General features: G+C 62.6%; 1 protein-coding gene across 49 annotated transcripts in view; it reads right to left on the bottom strand.

The window, feature by feature from the left end:
- Positions 1-17,211, bottom strand: part of BCOR (BCL6 corepressor) — a 121,445-nt gene that overhangs the window by 46,750 nt on the left and 57,484 nt on the right. For 8 of the 49 annotated variants that reach the window (XM_082717854.1, XM_082717871.1, XM_082717858.1 and 5 more), the window contains exon 1: positions 3,768-4,531. The exons of 9 other annotated variants lie outside the window; for them this stretch is intronic. The gene's annotated coding sequence lies outside the window, so the exon portion shown is untranslated. 32 more of the 49 variants (XM_082717874.1, XM_082717857.1, XM_082717875.1 and 29 more) reach the window with 18 other exon arrangements.

The raw sequence follows: 17,211 nt of genomic DNA, 5'->3' as shown, positions 1-17,211 counted from the left end.
TTAGAGGTCGTCTCCTTGCACATACCTGATTCGAACTCCCCACGAGTTCATGGTTAAAAGTGCATCTATTTATGCAGACAACTCAAGGACTTCTTGGCTGTCTCCAAGGCATACCTGGACCCACTGGCCTGGCATTTCAGCCTCAATTCTTCCGTTTGCAGCAGTCTTGGTCAGAAGCCCCACCCCACTACGGTTCTGAGCCGACCTTCCCATTACTAGATCATCTGCACTAATTCTCTCTGGGAGGTCTAGCTCTACATCTCGCAAACTCAGTTCCTTAAGTGAGGGGTGCCCACTCTGTGTGTTCACGCCTCTCCCGTTGAGAAGTCCTGGGTCGAACTAGATCATCTAGCAGCTGCGTTTGGTTTGTCGAAGAATCGAGTCCAATGCACCAGGATGTGAGCGTGCAAGCACAGAAGAGAAAGGAAAACCCTAGGCCCAGACTACCGCCCCGCCCCCTCCGGGAGGGGGGTGTACTCTGCCTCCAGGAATTTCTACCACGAACTTTGCCCCCCACCCCCCATCACACTCCCCCACTGCCTTTAAAGGGTTAAGAGAAATCCTCACAGCCTTCCCTCCACCCTGATCGCTGGGCCCGCAGGCTTGCTCGCTCACTCGCTGCTCACGGGAGTCTGCCGCCGCCTCCGCGGCCCGCCCCCCCCTTCCCGTCCTTCAGCCGGGAGGGAGCCTGCATGCCTGTCTAGACCGATCTATCACAGGCACACCAACAACACCCGCGAGAGCGCGGAGACCCTGCCCAGGTCCCCCTGCTCGCACGGTACCCAGCGGACAGAGCCCGGGGAGCGTGACCGCGCCTGCGGGGTCGGGGGTGGGAACCTCCGGGCGCGGGCCGCCCCGAGCTCACCGCGGGATCTTGCCGGCCCTGGCCCCGGCCCCCGGCGCTCCCGCCAGCCCGGCTGCTGGGGCAGTCACAGCTCTGCGCGCTGGGCAGTCCTATTTTTATCTTGTCTAATCCCAAACTGGGCGGGGAGCACAGGCGTCGTGCTTAGAGAACAAGAGATAGGCGAGGGAGGCGGGGAGGAGCAGCCAGGCTGCGACGCGAGCAGGAGCGAGTTAAAGACACAGTCGAGGAGACCAAGAGCAGGAAGAAAGAGCGGGCTGCGCGGGCCTCGCGGCGCCGCACGCAACGCGCAGCCGGGAGAAGTTACACTAGCCTCTCCGCCGCCCCTCGCTGCGGGTCCCTCCCCACTTCCCAGCCGCGCTCTCCGAAGCCCGGGCCGCGGGGCCCCGGCCTGTGTGGGAGGCAGAGGCCCGGCCGGCCCTGCAAAGGGCTGGGGAGAATCGCTAATGAGCTGTGCGGCCCATTGATCCGGAGAACACTTCCTAATTAACTCTCAGTCACCTACTGGTGACAGCGCCTCAAAGGACAGCGCAGGGGCCGTGCGAGCCCCAGCCCCGACTTGCCTGCCGAGCGCCTGGCGCCCGAACCCCGCGCGCTCCCCTCACTACCCCAGGCAATCCCGGCGAGGGGCGGCGGATACCCGCACACTTAAGGCCAGCTTCACGTTAAAGCTGGACGGCACATTAATCACCGCCATCTCCTCCACCGCCCCCCCAGCCCCCGGTCCCTCCACGCGGTGAAATCGTGCCCAAAATAAACACGAAAACCGACACTGCAAAGCCCAGACCAGATAACAGGTCGGGATAGGAGTGAGAAGGGTCGAGAAACAAACGTATTCTCCAAGTGCCCACGTACAGAAGTCTCCGAGGCCGACAACTAAAATGCCTTCCACACAAGCAATTCCGCTGGCAAAACCGAATCCAACACCTCGTAAGGATTGATTTCGGCCCGCGGTGTCCGTTTCCAGTGCCACAGGAAGTGTCAGATGGCTAGAAATACCCAACTCTGTCTGCGTTCGCCACCCACTACCTTCTGGGGTGGGCCATTTCCTCCCTGTTTTCACTTCTAGGCCATTTTTCAGGATTTTTCGACAAGAGGCTACCCCTAGCACCGAATACCACTACCCCTCCTCTCGCCTTCTTTAAAAAAAAAAAAAAAAAGAAAGAAAGAAAGAAAGAAAAAGAAAAAAGAAAGAAAGAAACAGAAAAGAAAAGAAAAAAACAGCTAAAACCCTGAGCTGTCTGGTCTAGACACAGAGAGGCTGTGAGAATACCTATTTGAAGCGCGCTGGTTTCTTTTTAAGGTTTGTTTTTAAATACACATAACCCTCCCCCTTCCTTCGCTCTTCAATTCCCCCAACCCCCACCCTTCAGACGCCGGCGGCGCGCGCCCTCGCGCGCAGGCACTCACAGCCTCTAGCTGGAGATCGCGGACTTCTGGAAAAGATTCATTAACAGCAAATTAAGCCTCGCCCGGCCTCGGCCTACACGCGGCCAGACTCCGCCGTCTCGGGGACCCGGGGAAGTGCCCACTCGAAAGTGCGAACGGCGGGAAGCCCGCCGGGACCACGCGTGCCTCCAGCCGCCCTACTCCGCACACAGCGCCCCAGGGCTTGCTTGGTAAACAGCAGGCGTACGTCGCCGCCGCCCTGAGCCCCCGAGTTGGCGGAGGCTCTGCGGCGCCGCGGCCAGCCTGCTCCGAGCGCGGGCCCCGCGGCGCGGCGGCGCCTCGCCCTCCCCGCCTCGGCCGAGGATCGCGCCCGGGTGCGCAAGTTCCTCTTCGCCTTTAGCCTCTGCGCCGCACGCCCTCCGAGTGGGACCAACTTCCTCCGGCCGCAGACACGCACACGCCCAAACAGCTTCCCCACCAGACTCCCCGCTGCCCAGTGAAGGGCCCCGGTCTCTCGCGCCCCCCCAGCCGTCCGCGCCCTCCCTTCCCGCCGCCGCCCCCGCACGTTCTATCCCCAACCTCTCTGGCCCCCCCGCCCCGGGCTCCCAACTTAAAACCTACCCCGCAACATCGGGGAGAGCGTGGGAGTGGGAGGGAGTCGCGGATTGTAATTTCACAAGAACATTTAAAAAACAAAGCGTCCGACCTGGCGGGCGGGCGGGACGAGTCGGAACCCCTCGCTCGGCTCGATTTCCTAGTAGTTTCTACCCCCCCCCTTTTTAATCCACGTGATTCGAGCTTTGGGGCAAGCCAAGGAAAAACCTGGGACTCCCCTCCTGAGCTGCGCAGCGGCGGCGGCGGCAGCAGGTCGAGCTCGGCTCGGCCCGGGGCGCCCGCCACACACCCTCGCGCACGCACACGCCGTCGTTCCACTAGGAGGAACGACCGGCCCCTGGAGAGGCGAGACCAGGCGGCGGCGGCGGCTGGGGGTTTTTACAGTTCTTTCCCGAGTCGAAAAAGAAAGCAGACGGGAACCCGCCGCCCTCCCCTTCCTGCTCGCGAGCTAACGCCGAACCTAGCTTCCCAGCTTCCAGCCCAGCACCTCCCCCCTCCTGCGCCCGACTCGCGGCGCTCAGCGGCGACCGCGCTCCCGCGCACAGACACACACGGGCTGCAAACTTCCACTCCGCGAACTCCCTGCTCTCCTCCCGGCCCCCGGGGAGGCGGCAGGCCCCCTCGCCGCGCCCCTCCCTCCCCGGGGCCCACGCGGGGCCGCTTAGGGTGGCTGCATTTTTAATAACTTACATTTAGGAGATAAAACGAAACCGAGCCAAGCAGCCGAAGGGACGCGCGAAGCGAAAGCTTCGAGCTCCACGGGGTACGCGAGAGAATCGGAGGAGCGACCCGCTGCGGGCGGGGGCCCCAAGGGAGGGGACCGACTGCAGCTCGCGGCGCGCCCGCCCGCCCGCCGCCCGCGCTGCCTGCCTCCCCGGGGAAAGGTGTTCCGAGCACTGACCTGAAATCCCCGGCCGGGGAGTAGGCTGGGAGCCTGCGATCTGGCGCTTTGAAGTTTTCCTCCCCCCCCCCACCTCCTCCGCGAGCAGAGTCGAGGCGGCGAGGAGCGAGGGGCGGATGGCTGGGTGGGGAGAGGTGTGCGGGGCTGAAGGAAAGTGGGGTGGCGACGTTAGCTAGCGGAGAAGGAGCCGGGCCGGGGAAGCGCGGCGAGCAGCAAAGTTTGCCGTCCCCGGCTGCCCGCAGCCCGCTCGCGGTGCCGCGCTCGCTCGTCTCCTTCGCCGTCTGCTGCCAGCCGGCTGCCCTCGGGGTCGGCCCCGCCGAGGGGTGGGCTCTGGGCCGGGTGGGGGCGGGGCGGGGCGGGGCGGGCTCAAAGCCTCCGGGCAGGTGGCGACAGCCCCGCGCGATCCTCCGGGCTCCCGGGGCTGGGCCGGGCTCGGCCGGGCTCAGCAGCTCCCGCGCTGCCGCTGCTGCCGCCCGCGCTCGGGCAGGAGCCCCAGCGCCATGTTGACGGATCGCCGCGAGCGCCCGCTCGGGCTGGGTGTATGTGAGTGTGCGAGTGCGTGTGTGTGTGTGTGTGTGTGTGTGTGAGTGTGTTGGCCAAGTCGTCCCTGCGCGGCGACAGCGCGGCTTGGGCTCCCCGCCCGGCGGCTCGCGGGCTCCCCCTCCGCCGCCGCCCGCCTCGCTCCCGCTCTCGGTCGCGGTCTGGGCTCCGGCGCGTCTCCCCCGCAGCCGCCGAGCTCGGCCCGCGTTCAGCGAGGAGCGTAGCTCTACCTCACCTTGCCGCTGGGAGCCCGGGCTCCGTCTGCCGCCGCACGCCGCGATCCCAACGCGTCCCCCTCCTCCGTTCCCTCCTCTTCCTCCTCCCCCTCCCTCCGCCCGCCCTCCCTCCCTCCCTCCCTCCCAGCAGCCGCCTCCCCTCCCCCCGCAGGCGCAGCGCTCGGGCGACAGCCGCCCGCCCGCCGCCGCCGCCTCCAGCTCTCGCAAGTTTGAGCTCCCCCAGCCTCCGCTCACCCTCCGTTGCGGCGCCTCGGCGGTGGGGTTGCGGAGGGGTGATTCCCTAGGAAAGGTTTGCCCGAGTTTCCCCAGCCGTCATCGACTCCCGGCCGGGCGCGTTTCGCCTTTCTGGGTCCGTAGCCCGGACCACTTGGGTGGCTCCCCACCTCGCCCCTTGCCCTCCCCTCCCCCGCTCGGACCGAGTTGGCTGCGCACACCCGGCCCGGGCGCGCGTCCTGGGCGAGCTGGAGACCCGCTCGGGCGGCGGTGGCGAGGCCGGCCCGCTGATCCTGAGCGGAGGGGATGGGGGGCGGCGGGGGCGGCTCTCCCCGCCGCGCGCCGAGACGCCCCTCGCTACCCAGAAGGCCAGTGGAGGACCGCAATTACCATAAAGCGCCTCGCACTCCGCGCAGCCAAAGCTGTCAAACCCCAGCGGCAGCCACCGCTGCCTCCTCTCGCCACCAGCACTGCGCTCTCCCGCTCGCGCGTCCCCTCCGAGACCCGGCAGAGCCCGGCGAGTGCGCGTCGGCGCCCACCCTCGCCCTGGGTCGCCCCTTCCTGCGAGAGGAGCCCTGGCCCATTCTGGTGTCCAGAGCTACCTGGAAACACCGCGCCGGGCCCCGGTGGCGGTTTCGCCCGAACTCCGCACTCGAGTTCCCCGGACGTTTCAATTGTGTGGGAATTGTTTGGAGAGGCGGGGGTGGGGGCGTGAGGTGGGGAAGGCAGTCCGTGGGGCACAAGGAAGCGGGGGTGGGGGCGGCAGGGGAGCGGAGATCCGCCAGAATTTCTCCCCCGTTCACGGATATTTTCGTAGTCTGCACCTCTGATGGTTGGAGGCTCCGTCCTGGCCCCTCACCCCGGCCTCGGGAGATTATCTCCCGCGTTTTATTTTCCTTGGCAGGGAGCAACTTTTGGCTTACACCGTTCGCCCCATAAATTTCCACTCGGTAACGTCGTGCTGATCGGTGCTCGGCGGCGGCGTACAGCCTGCGCCCGCAGCAGTTCAATTCAATTGACACGTATTGAGCTTCTCCAGCGCACCCCGCGCAGCGCTGGCCGCGGGGGGAGGGCGGGGGCCGGCGGACGGGAGGGGGAGGCGGAGAGGAGAGGTTCCGGCCTCCCCGGAGCGCAGAGCCTCTAGGGCGAGCCGTGAAGCCCCAGTTCGTGAAGCTGGCGGGAAGGAGTGGGAGTGGGGGAGGGGTGTTCCGGCCTAGCCGCACCCAGACCGGGGGCCTGGACCTCACGGCAAAAGGTGATCCTACTGGGGCTCTTCGCTAGAGTCTATGCTGAGGGTGGGGGAAGTCTCTTTCAGCCTAAGGACAAGATGGTGCAGGCTCGATGAGAACATCAATCCGAAATGGAGGTAGCTTGTAAATCCACACGGAAAGTTTTAAAATATCCTGGAGTGTCTCCATGCCAAAAATAATCAAAAGCATCTCAAGTTGATTACGAAGTCAAGGTCAAGGCCAAAATCAGCTCTAGCTAGCAGAGCCCTTTCAAAAATTAGACTTAATACTGACTGCGGGACTGGTGTTAGGTGCGATGTTATTTATTCTGTTTTAGTTCTCAGTACATAGTTATAAAAAGAGCCCCTTTCAAAGCAGAAGTGAAACATCTCTACCGTTTGAAACCCGAAACTTCGGGCCGAATTAAATCTTCATGCTCCAGAGCTGCTTATAACAACTGATGTAAAAGACAGGCGGGCAAGTGCCCCCTGAGAACAGTGCCCAGCCCTGCTGGGCCGCCACCACTTCCAGGACCCGCGCCTGCATAATGGCATGCACACCTTTTTCTTCCCGGTCTTTCTGGAGGTGGATGTCTCTGAAAGCTAACCCACACATTTTTTTAATCTCCGGTAACAAGCAGAAAGACACCTGGACTATTATGCTGTAAAGCTATTTTTTATAAAGACATTTTAGGGCCAGACATTAAAAGTTATTAGACTGAACGCATGCGAGTTACAGACACAGCTGGAGAAAAGGCCTCTGGTTGTGTGTTGTAGCAACATTTCTTTTTGAAGCGACTCCTTTTATTCAAAACAAGTCTAAAATAACTGGGAAGGCTGAAGTTGGGTATTTGTGGGGAAAGTCTCTGAACGTGGTTCCAGGCAAGGAGGCCGCTGTGCCACTGTGGGCCACGCAGGAGAGCAGAGCTGGCCTGGGTGAGTGTGGAACCGTGCCAGGCTCTTCCGGCTCGGTTAGGCCGCCGCAGAGACCCTGGCACCATGCCCGGCCACCTTCTCTCCCCTTCCCATGCCTCCCCAACTCTCCCCCCAGGCACAGGCTTTTCCCGGAGTTGCATGTAACCGTCCAGAACTTTTGGAAAATCCAGGAACTAAGCGAGACGCGGAGCCTGCAGCCTCTCAGAACCCTGTGGCCTCCTGGGGCTGCTGACAAAGGGGCCTGTTTGTCTAACTTTAAAAGTCCTAGAGTTAAAATGAATTGGGGGGGGGGGGTTGTGGTGCTGTAAATTCGAGGGGGCCGCGAGGAGGGCTGACTGTGGGAGAAATTTGATGCTGGAGACAAACAGGCCAGTAAATTCGCCTTTGACGTAATTTGCAGCGTTCACCACCCGCAACCCCCCCCCCGACTTTTTTTAAGGAGCCGAGCCTCCCTGGTATCCCCGTGCGGGCTGGTGGGATTAAAGGGTTTTGCTTCCATCTCTGAGGGATACATTTTCCAACTCCGTGGGATTTTAAAAATATCTTATTAAGGGAGTCCTAAGAGGCACGAGTGTGTATGTGGGGAAGGTGGTTCGTGACTCACTGGGAATTAAAATGTGAGATTTTCCGGAGGTGCTCTAAGGCAGGGAAGGGTTGGGAGTTTACACCTATTGGCCTGGGTAGTTGGAATTGTTCCAGGGTGGAGGAGGAGAAAGCTCACACAGGGCAGTCCCATCCTGCGTCCCCCATTCAGGAAGGGACTCCAGGTGCTGGGGACACCTTGGAGCCAGCAGAGTGTAATGCAGCCGTGGCCTTCCCGGGCTCCCTCTTCCCCTGCCCTCCTAGGAGTCCCCTGGGAGCTGACCTGGGGGTCAGGCCGCTATACCCAGCGCTCAGCAACGGGAGGATTTCAATGAAAGCAGAGGAGGAGGCAGAGAGAGGCCGTGAGTGATCGCAAGGGAGGGGAGGCAGCATGAGCAGTGGAGAAAGAAACGAGATCCTAAAGGAGAGGCGCGGGGCTAACCCTCTCCTACCTGCCTCTTGTCCCCTTGGAAAGTCTGTCCTGGTTAGAACATATGGTTCGACCTCGGGCTCTCAGGCACTCTTCTGGTGCAGATTCTACCCCACCTCCGCAACTAGGCAAGCAGGTTGGTGCCTCAGGGAGCAGGCCTGGAGCCTGGCCAGACTTTTTGACCCAGGCTGATTGTGCAAGACCTGCCAGGACCCCTTCAACACCATCAACCACTGCCCAAGTCTGGGGGGAAAACCACACATCCCATGATGAGGTCCTTACCTGATATTTGGGGGACCCTGGGGTTCCAGCATTGTGGGCACAGTTCATTTGTAACCTATGCATAGGATCTAAAGCACAAGGCTCTGTAGGCCCCCGGTTATGCTCTTCAGAGACTGTTCTCACATTTATGCCGCTGATTATTGTGATAGGTGGGATCTGGGTGATCACAGATAATGTATTTTCACTTCATATGGTATGAGGCAGCCTCTTAACGGTAACTATTTTCAACAACACATACTAACAGTCTTCACTGATTCTTTGTGAAAGAACTCTGGGCTTACCTAGCAGCCCCGGAAGATTCACTAGCACACCCACTCCAAGCACAGGGCATCCTTGTTCCGGGGAGTTCAGTCATCTGGAAACATCTAAAGGTAGCTGCTTTCCGTGCAGAAGTCTCCTAGACTTAGGGGTCCCCAGGTTGAAGATGGCTGTTCTTTCTGCCTAGCCTTTGAGGGGTCATTGGGCGTTTCAGGGAGGAGGGTCCAAGAGGCAGGCCCAGCATGATAGCACCAACTAAATGCCTCTTGCAATTTCTGGTCTGGGCTTTATTAGTGGCAGGCTCTGGGGTCCTCCAACCCAGGCACCCCTGAGTGAGCTGCCCTTTGGTTTACACTGAGGGGTTCGCTGAGTTGATAGGTGTCAGCCTAATGAGCATAAATACCGGGAGGCTTCAAGGAGGCCTTGTGTTGAACTCCATCTGGCCCTGGCTTAAGAGCCCTCAAAGCTGGGGCGCGGGGTGGATGCTCCCGCAGATAAACCCGGACGCCGAAACCCGCCCCAGCTGCTTACTTAGCAAGTGGACCTCCCGCTCCTATTTGACCCGGCCGGGGTCAGTGGGGTGGGGGGCAGTGAGTGGGAACAGCGAGGTAAGGGGGCGGAGTACTGTCAACTCCTTGGTTGAGGACCCAGCAGGCTAGCTTTCCTCCCCAGCCATTTTGTATCCAGCTTCCCTCCTCCACTCCCAGGGGAGCCCTGCGGAAATGCATCCCCCGGAGCCCCAGCCCCTTCGCGGGCATCACCTGGGGACTGGAGGGATCTGGAAGGCTCCACCAGCCTCTCCCTCAGGGAGAAAGGGAATAGGGCCCGGCTTAGGGAAGTGAGGCGCTGATTTGTCTCTAGAAACCTGTAAGGCCCCCGCAAAGTCGGGCGCGGAGGTGAGTGGCCCCGGGTGGTGGCTTCGGGGAAGGTCAGCCGGAGCAAAGCTCAGGGCCAGCGCCAGGAGGGGATTCCACGCGGCCTGATCCACGGCACTTTTTACCTGCTCCCATTCCCCCTCCGCCCACTCTGCTCTGCCTTCGCCCCTAGGGGCCCCTTCCCCATCCCCTGAGCCCAGTGCGTTAGCAGCCGCGCAGCCCCTGGCCGTCAGTGCGGGGGAAGGGGGGCACAGGGTGGTTTGTGTTGCGAGGCCTGACAGAACCTTCTGTGTGCGGCGGAGGGAGGAGGCTAATGCATAATGCACAGCGCCTGGAAGCCCGGCCATTAGCGGCCTGTCGGTGACACAGACAAACGACTGAGAGAGAGGGAGGGGATCCAGCTCGCTCTGGAGTTTAAATATACCAGCGTGGAGGGGAAACGCCATGATTTAAAAGTGTGTGTTTGCAGACACTCGCATATATTTTAATGATTTCCAGCAGGCCATGCGTCCCAGTCTTGCACCCCCTCCCCAAAAGGGGGATGTGTATGGGGAGGAGGAATGAAGGCAGAGTGAGAGACCCACCGCCAGCTTTTGAGACAAGGAGAGGAAAGGCTGGTAAACGTAGCACCGAGAAAGCAGGGCCTAGGGAAAGCCACACCACCCAAGGCCATCCCCAGAATTTTTTTTTTTTAATCTGGCCATCGAAGGCTTCCATTCTGGACTGGACCCTCTAGTTGTACTAGACAGGCCTGGAAGAAAGAATAAAAATCCTGCCATCCTTGTTCTCCCCCCTCCCCCGCCCCAGGCGCCCACAATTTGAATCTTGCTTTTCCACTGACAATCCGGAGACCTCCTTCCTCCCCATTTAACACACCAGTGTTTTTTAGCAATTAAGGCGAGAAGGGGGTGGGGATAAAGATAAGCCAATTTTTTTTCCGCCATGCAAGTGTGAAAGATAAGATAACGCTAAGCTGGGGCAAAGCGGCTGCTTACAACCTCCCCTCAGCGATTTTGATCGGTCACTTCTTATCTCGAAAAAATGCTTTCGAAAACTGCATCAAAAAAAAAAAAAAAAGGAAAGAAAGAAAGAGAGAGAGAGAGAGAGGCCGAAGGAAAGCATTTTCATTTGGAAGTGACATTTAAAACCCACCTCCTCTACACCAGCAAACCCTTCCCCGACCGCGGGGCTCCTCAGGAAAAGTCGCACCTCGACTGCAGGGTTTCAGGCTTTCTCGTGGAGGGGTAGGCAGGATTACTAGTGTAATTAGGCTGAATAAAACCAGGGATACGTGATGAGGGTTTATTCTGCGTCCGACCTCAATCTCGCAGCCCGGCTTTCTGCTCTTAGTTACTGACCAGCGTTGTGTTTCTCCATCGCGCTCGCGTGTTGAAGCTAAACAGGTAGTTCGTGTATTTGGGAGGCCCATAGACCTATGTCGACACGAAGTGGTTGTTAATGCGAAATGATAAGACACTCTGCTGGGTTTTGCAGTCCCCCATCAAGGAAGGAAAAGGTTATCATATCATGCACACCAGAACCCGAGAACTCTCAGACGAACCGGACTCTCGGGGGAGTTTCGTAAAATCCTCCCCACCCCCCACCCCCACCCCCGCACAAATATTTCACGAAGGGGTTTCCGGAAGACTTTGTATTTGTTTAGGGAGGTTTCGGTATTGAACTCCAGGCTCTCAGGGCAGCCTGTAAACTCCCCCCAGCCCAGGAGCTGGCTCCAGATCGCAAACATTAAGGCGGGCGCCGCCGGCCGAGTGGCTGAGCCACAGTGCTCATCTCGGGCTCAGAGCTCCTAGGCTCCCACCACCTCGCCCTCCATCCCGGGCTCGCACACCGAGTCTGCCCCCTCCGGGCCAGGCTGTGCGACCCACAGCCCGGGGCCAGCCGCGGCCGGATTGTCCCCCGGGGAGCCGAAACCGCCGAGTGGGGAAACCCCTCCTCTCGCCCTTCCCCGAAAAGCCTGGCCGCGGCGTAGGCGCCGAGCGAGCGGGCATCCGCTGACAGCCGGGCCTCACGTAAGGCCTACACGCGTCCCATTAGTCAGCCTGAGTTCCCCTCGGGCGAGCCGTCTGGCGCGGCCCCAAGTCCGGGCGCGGGCGGGGAGGGGTGCGGGGCCGCAGCGAGCGGGGAGCGGGGCGGGGGCGCGGGCTCTGCGGGACCCGGCCGGGCTCGGTTCCGCGTTCCTGGGCCGGCGGGTAAGCCGAGCTGCCGGGGCAGGCCGCTCCCTGGCTGACGCCGAGGCGCCGAGCTGCGCTTCACGTGCCCGCCATATCAGCGGCCGCCGCGGCGGCGAGAAGAGGGGGCAGGGAGGCGCGCCGCAGCTCCCGCGGGGTCTCCGGCCCCCGCCTCCTCCTCCGCGCTGGGGGGCTGGGCCGGGACCACCCCGCAGCCCCCGTCCCCGCTCCAGCCGAGAGCGGCGCTGCCGGACGCCGAGAAGCTCCTAGGGCGCTGCTCCGAAAGCTGCGCGGAGGCAGCAGCCAGGGGAGGGTGCTCCTCGCGGCCGCCCCGGGAACTTCCCAGCCGCCCCGCCGCCGCCGCCGCCGCCGCAGTCACCGGGACCGGAAGCCCTCGCGCCGCCCCGAGCGGCCTCTGCTGGCCCCCAGGGTTGTTCCAGACGAGGGATGGCCGCGCGTCACCCTCCATCCCTCCTGCCCCGGGCGGCCGCTCTCGCCCCGGGGCGTCCCCAATTAAGCCCGGAGGACCCTTCTCGCGGTCCAGGGAGACCTCCTTCGGTGACCGCCATAAGACCCCCCGCACCCCGCCCCCAATCCCAGCCCCGCAGCTGGGACGGGAGGGGCTCGGAGCCGCCACTCTGACCGGGCAGGAACACCTGCTCCCGGGGCCCTGCAGCTGGGCGCGTGGTGCCAAGAGAGGCTGCCTACTGTTGTGTGCAGAGATCGCGGAGGAGAGAGCACGGGGCTCCGAAGCTCTGGGCCAGGCGCAGCCGCGTCTCGGCCGCCCCCATCTCCCATCCCTTATATGCGATCACGCTCGAAGCCTGGGGGTTCGGGTCTCCGGGGGATCGAAGGGCCACCACCCCTGGGATCCGACTTCTGTCCTTAAGAGGTCGTTCGCAAGGCAGATGGGGCAAAACCTGTTTTGGGAGCCTTCCCGGTGTCCGCCCCCGCTCTCCAAACCAGACACACTCATCTCCCCTCGGCCCCGACTCTAGCCTCCGGCGAGGGACGAGAGTAGGTCATGGCGGCACCCGCACCTCCTTCCCCTCCCCCGAAGGGGCTGGTATGGGGTTCGGACTTTGCCACTCAGCGTGGGGAGGGCGGATAGACCTTCCGCATCTTCTCCGTGCCCGGAGAAGATCGGGCAGCCGAGATGACCTGCGCTGCTTGCCCTGCCTCACCGCCCCCCCCTCCCCCGTTCCGCCCTCCCTGGCGCTCCTGGCCCTGGGCCCGGCCGGGGAAGGCGTTGTTTTGCCAGCGGGGGCCGAGCGAGTGCGCAGAGAAAAGCCTCCTTGCTCTAATGAGAGTGCACACAGCGCTGCAGCGAGGAGGATGATTACCCGGCGGGCGGGGGGGCGCAGGCCCGGGCCGCGGGCGGCGTGTGCGGCGGCCCCGCGGGCCCGGAGTCCCCGCCTGTCTGGCTGCTAATCGCACGCTTTCTGCTGTTACGGAGGCAGGCGGGAGCCGGCGGCCGAGTCCAGCGCCGGCGACTCGGCGGGTGACACGGAAACATGGCGCAGCGCCCCTCCCCCGCCCGCCCTCCCCGCGCTCCCGCCTCCCGCCTCGCACTTCCTCCCGCCCGCGCGGCTTTTGCAGTTCTAATGCTCTGCTGTCGGCCCGACACCATTACGCTAGCAGCGGCTTCTCGGCGGCCCCGCGCGTCTCTTTCCCCTTTGTTTTCCGGGTCTATAGAAAACGTTTGCTTTTGTCCCGAGCTCTCGTTAAACCAAACTTGTGGTGGCAACGGAAGGCGGTGCGGGCGGGGAGGGGCCCGGGGATTTTGGCAGAAGCCGACCAGAGCGTGGTGGAAACTTCTCTCGCTGGGTTCCCCGCCACCCCGCCTTTCCCTCCCTCCCCCCCTCCCCTCACAGACACAGGCCAGCCGGTCTGCCGACGCTTCCCCCTTCTCCCCTGAGAGGCCTCAGCGCTCCAGGAAGGAGGTCTGGGCCAGAGGCACGGTGACCAGGGGTGAAGAGCCTAGGGTGCGTGTCTGCGAGCCCCGAGTTTTGGGGCACTCGGTAACCTCGATCCTTGCAGCCCTGATGGGCCTCTCCCTCCCTTTGGTCATTCGAGGCTTTGTATCAACCGTCGGAGAGGAAGGGGAGGGAAGAGAAGAAAGTGGTTTGTGTGTGTGGCTTTTCTATTAAGGGTTTGTTGGAATCACTCACTCCCAACCGTACAGCCTCCTTTATAGGATCTAGGGCGAGAAGGAGGGGGAACGGGTGCTCCACGGGTCAAAGGGTCAGAAACCTAGGCCTGGGAGCTGGAACGTACTCTACTGGCCAACTCAGCTACACAGCCACACGAAGGGTGGGACGACCCTGCAGAGTGGTGGACGGCAGGGCCAGATCCCTGGATCCAGGAAATGCCAGACCTCCCACCCCTGGGCAAGAGAGCAGGTCCCGTCCCCGCCCCGTCCCACCCCTCCCCCCGGCGCGCTCCCCAGCCCAGCGCGCACGCCTTGGCTCTCCGCACCGGATCTGCTCAGGCGGCAGTTTTTTAAGCCTGCAATTAAGCGAGGCGTCGCCGTGTCCTCTGCTAGTGTCGATCCTGTCAGTCGCACATGGCCTTGGTGCTCCGGTCCGAGGCCCCGCGATTAGTCACAGGCTCGCTTCGCTCCTTCCCTAATCCGCCTCTGCAGGCAGCCTGGGGACGCGGCCGACTTGGCGGCGCTGGCAGGGAGCCACCGCGCGCGGGGCGGGCCGCCTGGCCAGTACCAGCCCCCTGCGCCCGAGCCGGCGCGGGCCCCAGGGTGCGGGCTTGGGACTCCCTCCCCTTTCACAGCCCCCAGGCTGGGGCGGCGGCGCCCCTCCTCCTCTCGCCCCACTCCCGGGCCTGCGAGATCTATTTGTGTGGTGTCATTTGCATAAAAATAGGACAAGTGTTTCAGTGCGTTCGAACGCGGGAGGCGAAATCCTTATTGATGTGTCTGTGTGGAGCCCTCGGTTGTCGGAGCGGTTTGATTTAGGGTGTTTGTGTTGCTTTCTGCGAGAAATGAGAGGAAATCCTGCGCAACGCCTTCCGCGGCCGAGGACCCCCAGAGCATCATCCCCCCAATGCGCGGCCCAGAAAGGTCCACCGCCTGGACCCTAGCGCGCCGAGTCCACAGCGAGCAGGTTGAGGGCCAGGCGGGCGGCCCATTATGACTCATAAAACCGGGCGGCCTAATCACCAGCTGCCAACCCGTTTACGTGTGGCGCTTCCCAATGCTCCCTTCGCCTGGCCCGGGCCTCCAGCGGGCTCGCCCGGGACACGGGGAGAGCCGCTCAGTAGAGGCTAATCAAGTGGCCGCTCTTTCCGTCGGCAACGCGGCTTCCCATCCCCGGCGACCCCCGCTCTCCCGGCCTCTGCGCTGCTCGCCAGCAACTCCTCAGCTTGGACAAATAGCTGGGAGGGCGCCGGCCGCGCGGAGCCAGTAAATCAATCATTAACTCCCGGGCGAGGCCTGGCCAGCGGAGGGAGGGAGCAGCGGCCAGAGCCGAGGGCGCGGGGCGAGCGCAAGGTCCCCCGCCCCGGGTTGGGAGCCGTCCACGCGCCAGCGGCCAGGGTGCGTGGAGGCGGGTCCCCTCCCCCCCGGGGCGTCTTGATTCCCTCCAGAAGCCTCCGCCTGCCGGGACTCTCACGCCCGCACCTTGCCTCGCCGGGCAGGTCGGGTTACTGTGCGGCCCCGGGGCGGGCTTGAACATTAACGAGGCGCCCGGGGCCTCGCGGCCTGCTCTCCCCAGGAGAGCCTGCCCGCGCTTGGGCAAGCTCCTCAGCTTCTGTTGGGCTCCTCCATACTCGCGCTTGCCAAACCAAACTGATCGCCTCCGTGCCGACCAGCCTCCCCGCGGCGCCGTCCCCACGGAGCCCACAGTGGGGCGGCGCGCAGGGGGTTAAAAGCTCGGATTCGCCCTGGCTCCTCAGCGGCGCTGAGGAAACGCTGATCAAAGTGCTTACGGGGAAGGAAACACACGCACACTCGGGCTTGGGTCGAAAAAGGCCGACTGGAGAGATGGCTGGGAGCCGCCTGCCTCGACCCGCTTCCCACACTCTCGGGAACGCAGTGGCGGCGGCGGAGGCGGCGGCGGCGCTGGCCCGCGCGATCCTCCTGGAGGAGCTCGGCGCGGCGGGGCCGCGAGGACGGCGGGGGGGTGGGGAGGGCGGGACGAGGGGGCGGGAGGCGAGCCCGGGCTGCGCGCCAAGAGGCCGGGAGCCGCAGATTAGTCACCGCTCGGCTAGGCACTCACGGGTGCGCCCGGGAACCGGGAGGGCAGGCGGCGGCCCCGTTCTGCCGGGCTCCCGGGGCCTCGGCGCCGCAGCGAAGGTGCCCCCGCCCCCACCCCCCGCGCGCGCCCGGCGCAGCTGGACAGGCTCGGGGGCCAACGCTGCCGAGATCCACTTGTCAGTTCAAGGGCAGGACAGAAACTCTGCAAGCGGAGTCTTGCGAACAGGAAATTTCTCATTGACAAGGTGCTGCCCCTCCCCCACGCCCGGCTTCAAAACAAAACAAAAACCCGGCGCGAGCGGTCGACTAGGCCTGCACCCCTTTGCCGCCTCGGCGACCCCCGCTTCTCGGCCCCGGCTGGGAAAGCGGAGAGCTCGCCGAGCCCCGGGCCGCGAGCACAGGCGGCGGCCAACGAACAGGCCCAGCGGGCGGCTTCGGCTCGGGCCCCACCGAGGGCACCCAGCTGCCACTCTCCGGGGCCCGGGCAGGGTGGGGCGGGGGCGCTGAGCCCGGAAGGCTCCGCACCTTCTCAGGTTCTGAACCCAGCGGAGTGGTTCCGCCGGGCTGGAGACCGCCGGGGCAGCGGCTCCCCGAGGGCGTGGGGGGCGGGGAGGCGGCGCCGCCGACAGAGCGAATCCCGCGCGGCGGGGACCCGGGAGGGCCGCGAGCTCGGCCTGGCAAAGTTCCTGCTCAAACTCCATGTTTAGAAACTCCAGCGGCTTTGCGGGAGGAGGGGGAGAGCCAGAATGCGCGGAGCGTGCGGGGGCGGCCGGAACCCGCCTTTCACTCCCGGGGAGGTGGGGGGAAATCCGCGCTCCACCGCCCCCTACCCCCCGCCGGCCCAATGGGAAGTCTGCCTGGAGCGCGAGGACCGCCGGGTCCCCGGGCTCATTCTTTTGTGTATGCCCCTCTTCTTCCTACACACGCTAAAGGAAATTTCTAAACCTTTGTCATTTATTGAATTCAGCCAGGAGAGGAAGCCCTTTTTAGGGACCCTGATATTCAGGGTAATTTCGTATTTGACACATGTAAATACTTAGTACTCTCAGGTAAGGTCAAATTATTTATCATCTTAATTTATATTTCAATAGGCCTACAATTTGGAGGCGCGAAATGCCTCCTTATGAATCATTATGGTCTATTAGGGGAAGTAATGTATAAACAGCACTATTTGGGAGGGAATCACTTATGTTGACATTTAAATGGCTCTTCAATAGTTAAAAAAAAAAAAAGACATTTGAGTGCCTTTGATTAAATATACAATTTACAAGACCATCAGCATAGCCATCAGGAATATAAATTCTTCTTGGGATTTTTATTTATTTATTTCTGATTTTTTTTAAAGCCTTCCAGGGCACACATGTCATTTAATCCCTATGGGAAAATGTACAAATTTCAGGCAAAGTATCATTCTCCTCTCCCCAGCTAATGTTTTTTCGGGAACCCAGGGAACCATTGGAAATGT

The sequence above is a fragment of the Mustela nivalis genome (genome assembly GCF_964662115.1).
Source record: "Mustela nivalis genome assembly, chromosome: X".
Taxonomy (NCBI): domain Eukaryota; kingdom Metazoa; phylum Chordata; class Mammalia; order Carnivora; family Mustelidae; genus Mustela; species Mustela nivalis.
Note: the sequence above shows the minus strand (reverse complement) of the source record. Positions and strands in the feature narration are given on the sequence as shown.